Source organism: Camellia sinensis, chromosome 13 (genome assembly GCF_055761805.1).
Source record: "Camellia sinensis isolate YWXY chromosome 13, ASM5576180v1, whole genome shotgun sequence".
Classification (NCBI taxonomy): Eukaryota; Viridiplantae; Streptophyta; class Magnoliopsida; order Ericales; family Theaceae; genus Camellia; species Camellia sinensis.
Window position 1 is genome coordinate 95,751,715 of NC_138973.1, and position 4,602 is coordinate 95,756,316.

The 4,602-nt window shown below is 39.1% G+C and overlaps 1 long non-coding RNA gene across 1 annotated transcript; it reads left to right on the forward strand.

The window, feature by feature from the left end:
* Nucleotides 1–970: 970 nt before the first annotated feature.
* LOC145806319 (uncharacterized) lies at nucleotides 971–3,522 on the forward strand. Its single transcript, XR_014349280.1, has 3 exons — nucleotides 971–1,586; nucleotides 1,875–2,603; nucleotides 2,682–3,522. It is a non-coding gene; the product is annotated as an uncharacterized LOC145806319 (long non-coding RNA).
* Nucleotides 3,523–4,602: the final 1,080 nt, after the last annotated feature.

Genomic DNA, 4,602 nt, shown 5'->3' on the forward strand with positions numbered 1-4,602 from the left:
AAAAAGGTCCAAGGGGTTCAACATTAGCCCGGAAGAAAGGGGTCAAAAGGGTCAGGTGACCTTAATGGCCAGCCACCAACTTTTAGGGGCCTCTCAGGTGTGTAGATCACAAATATGTGGTTGAAAGTTGGCAACACTAGCTCCAAGGTATTCAACATTAGCCCGGAAGTGCGAAAAACGGGCGCCGGGAGGCTCCGAAAGAGAGATAACTGGTTGTTGCAACAATTGCTGGCCTCCCACCCTTCAGTGACCTTCCTTGTGATAAAACAGAGGTACCTGCCAAAAATGAACGAAAACCGTTGCAAAACGAATGTTCCGGGGCCAAAACACGCAGTTCGGGGTCCCGAAAATGGGCTGTTAAGCACCGAAAATGGTATTCGACCTCGAAGTGGGTTTCTCAGCCCCCAGTGTCCCTCAAAAGGGATGAAATAAGATGTATGCCAAAAATCAGAGCAATAGGAGATGGTTAAGCGGTCCCGAACCGAGGCACACGGCCTGACGGCTCCGAAAACCGGGAATCGGGCTCCGAAATGGGCAAAATGGCCTACGGCCACCAAATGTAGCCTACGGACATTGCGAGATGGTCTACGGGACCTCTCCCTCCCCTCAGGAAAAGAAACAGAGAAAACCGAGTCTGGTTCGCAAACCGAGACAAGGCACAGAAAAGGGTTCGGAAGCTCGGAGGCAGGGCTCACGGCCGCGACTCTGAAACTTCTGAACAAGCACATTATGCAATATCACCAAGTGCTCAACTGGTGACGTCTGAGTCTTAAGGTCGGTCAAAAATGGGGTGTCTACAGTGACAAAATGAAAACTTTGTTTAATCTCTAATGTTGTTATAAGTAGATGAATTTTGTTCAACCTACATTTATACAGAAATATTTTATGATATTGTTATTATGCACACTATTTAATCTCTAATGTTGTTATAAGCAGATGAATTCCCCCCCCCCCCTCCCGTTTAGATGAATTTCAAAATGTGTTTTATACTATGGATATAGAAGTCACTTGCTTTACCTTGCAAACCAGAAAGTGTAGTTCCAGCAGAAAATAACCTACTGTTGAGAACCCATATTCAATTCTTTGGCCCTGTTTTTGTTTTTTATAGGTCCTGGCTCAAGTTAAACCATACAAAAGTAGACAAGGGGTTCCACATATGTGCATAGTCGATGGGGTACTAGTGACAATGGTGTTTTAAAACTTGTTTCAAATGAGTTGAATCAAATAGTTGAAGGATACACACCCCTTGCTTCACATTTGGGTGTTTTGGCACGAGATGGGAGTCTTGCACCACTCACTTTTACGACTCGACATTATGTCCCACAACAAAATAAAGATAACATATGGAAGCAGATAAAGGTAATACAGATATTTAATATGAAATAAGTTGAAATGCATATTACAATTGGATTCCACATGAAATGCATATTACAAGTATAGTTGACATTGCATATTACAAGTGTGTATAATTGTAGGCTCATACGAATGCAGATGAATCCATGAAGAGAACAATAATTGCTTCATTTGGAAAGAAATGGAGAGATTGGAAATGACGAGTGAAAAATATGGGATACAAACCCTTGGAGGTAGCTAGCTCAACTTATAACTAAACTAAATCAAGTTTAATATGTATAAGATTGAAAATTGAAATTTATTATCTTTAAAATTTATCTTCTCATTTTGTATTGGGGTGATTGAGGTAGGGGTAGAGGGATGGTGGTTTGTGGTGATGATGAAGGGGTGGTGTATTGGAGGTAAAAGGGTAGTGGTTGTGGTAGTTGTGGTGGCTTTAATAACAGCGATAATGGTGATGCAAACGAGAAGTTGGAAATAAGATACTCTAATGTTTTGTTTTATCTGTCTTTTATTTACAGGAGACAAAAAAGAACAATGGGGTTTCTGCTAGTCGGCCACAGGTGTGGATGGCCGCATACATGAAAGATGGTACTTGCAATAGTGACTTAGTTAATGAAGTTATGGTATGTGATACTACTTTATTGGACTTTTAATATGATTTATATTGGATGCCAATTATTGAATTCAAAATTGTAGACTCAAATGAATGAGCTAACGGAGCACATGGAGGGATCTTTTTCGGACCCTGCTGCATTAAATGAGCAGATTTCCACACAAGTTAGGGGGCCGTAGGGACCTGGTCATGTTCGGACGTTTGGATTAGGACTGTCTTCCACTGATGTTTTTGGAGGTAGATATAGGCAATCACAAAAGCAGAATCATATCTTCCAACCTCGAGTTCAAGAACAAGTTGAAAAGCAACTTCAACAATATCAAATGCAGTTAGAGTTGAAGATGAATGACGTAATGGAGAAACAAATTCAGGCTATACACGCAGATTTTTAGTCACGAATTGAGATTTTGGAATCTCAATTGCAAGCTGTGGGCGTACCTATTACACCCTCGAACCTATTACATAGGCAGCAAGTATTTTCATTATTTTTACTAGTTATTACTTTAAATTGCCCAGAGCTACTATACAACTTAAGCCTCTTATTGAATGATAGGTTGTTGATTCACTTAGTAGTCATCCCACTGTTCGGCCAATGTCACATCAACAACAATCTCATGCATTTTCATCCCAAGAGGTGAGCAATCATTTAATCAAAGCTTTTTTGACAATACAGTATCTTATTAATTACAATACTTGTTCTTATTAAATATAGGTTCACCTTTCAAAGAAAGAGAAGAAGAAGAAGAAGAAGAAGAAGTAACAAGGTAAAAGTACTAACATCACTAGTTTTTAATTTCTCACTTTTCTAATTCTATTAAGACATGATGTGATTTGGTGTTGGAAATTAGTGAATAAGCCAAATCAGCCACATAGTTTTATATATTAAGCTTTTAAATATGGCATAAATTCATGTTCAAACCATTTAGAAAGAAGATGAGACAAAAGGGAATTAAGGCATGATATAGTTTTATATAGCCAGAATTTAGACCGTGTATGTTATTAAGTAATTGTTTTATTTTAAAAAAATAAAAATCTGTATAGTGTAACATATTCATAGTTCCAGTAGTTCAACTTAATTTGCCATATTTCCATAAATATTGAGTTGTGGCAAATTATTTGAAGATTTGTATTGTTTAGTTTTTTTTCCCAATATGATTTGTCTGTTTAAGCCACGTCGGCTTAAAGTCTTCTTTGATAACTTTTATTAATCTATTTAATATTTTAGGAAAACTATTGCTTTGTAAGAAAACGTATTGAAGGGAACAATATGATTGTGGTGTTATAGATAGCTCACTGATTTGGGTTCTAACCAAAATTAAGGATAAGAATGTTTATATCAGTATGTGATTGTGATTTTTGGTATTTTATCTTGCCTACTGGTGACTGATTTTGTTTGAAAATCAACGTATTACATGAGGTGCCTGAATGATGTGACTTAGCTGGTGGAGGTAGACTTTGTACCTAATGCTTGTTCGTGGGCATGATGTGTATCCTTTAGTTTGTATGGTGGAGTGATTTGATCTTTGTCGATTGAGGGTGATAAAAGAAATAGAGGAAGTGCCACGACCCAAACCCGCCCCTAAAAGTTTGGTCCATGACCGGCCTGTACATAGGCCTCAAAACTCAAAACAGAATTTGAAAATAATATTTAGTCACATAGGGGGCCTTAAGCGGAAGCAATATCAATAAAAGACAACATCCATTGAGCTTGTGCATACATGATGGTTTAATTGGATTTAAGCATTCAAATACATTTCCAAATATACATATACAATCAAAGAATTTATATAGATCTCACACACACTTTCATAAGACTTAATAATTTATATGACTCCCAACAATAAATTAAGGCCTCCACGTGGAGACATACCTCAGGTGACTTGGCAGACAGGCGAACCTCAGTACAACTCTAGTGTCAATCGTCGATGGGTCACCTACAGAACTATACATAAAACAGAATGAGCAAAGCACAGTGAATAATAGCAATGTAAGAAGGTTAATTGAATAAGCAAAACCTTGGATAAAATAAGTAGACAGATGCCAACCATATATAGGTCTTATCCATAACTATATCTCAATACGGTCTCAAGCTCACATATAATACAGACTGGCTTCAAGCCCATGCAGAATAGAAAACGACCATAGGACCAACACATTATGCAGAGCGGCCTCAGGCCCAACAGATTATACTGTGCGGCCTCTGGCCTAACAAATTATACAGAACGGCCTCTGGCCTAACGAATTATACAGAGCGGCTGTAAGCCTGTAACAAGCGCCCGCGTGGGACCTCGTGCTACAGTTCGGACTCGATTTGTGTCACGGTTCTTAATCTGAACCAAAGAGTCCAAATCTGGCAAATCGTTTTGAGAAACAGATTTTGAAAAAGTAGTGCCAAACATGGACTGCTTTGCCAGATACAGAGTCGCCACCTAAATATTTTTTATGAGGGAATTTAGGAAACCCTGACTCGGTGCCGAAGGCCACATGTCCGTCATCACCGGAGTTGTCTCGGCTCGGGAGCTTGGGTACGATCGGGGAAGGTCAGCTATGAGCACCCCCTTTCGCCCGGTCCGAAGACCGGCCTCTACTAACCGTGATATCCGTTTTTGAAAACTTTACGTGTTCTTATTCCA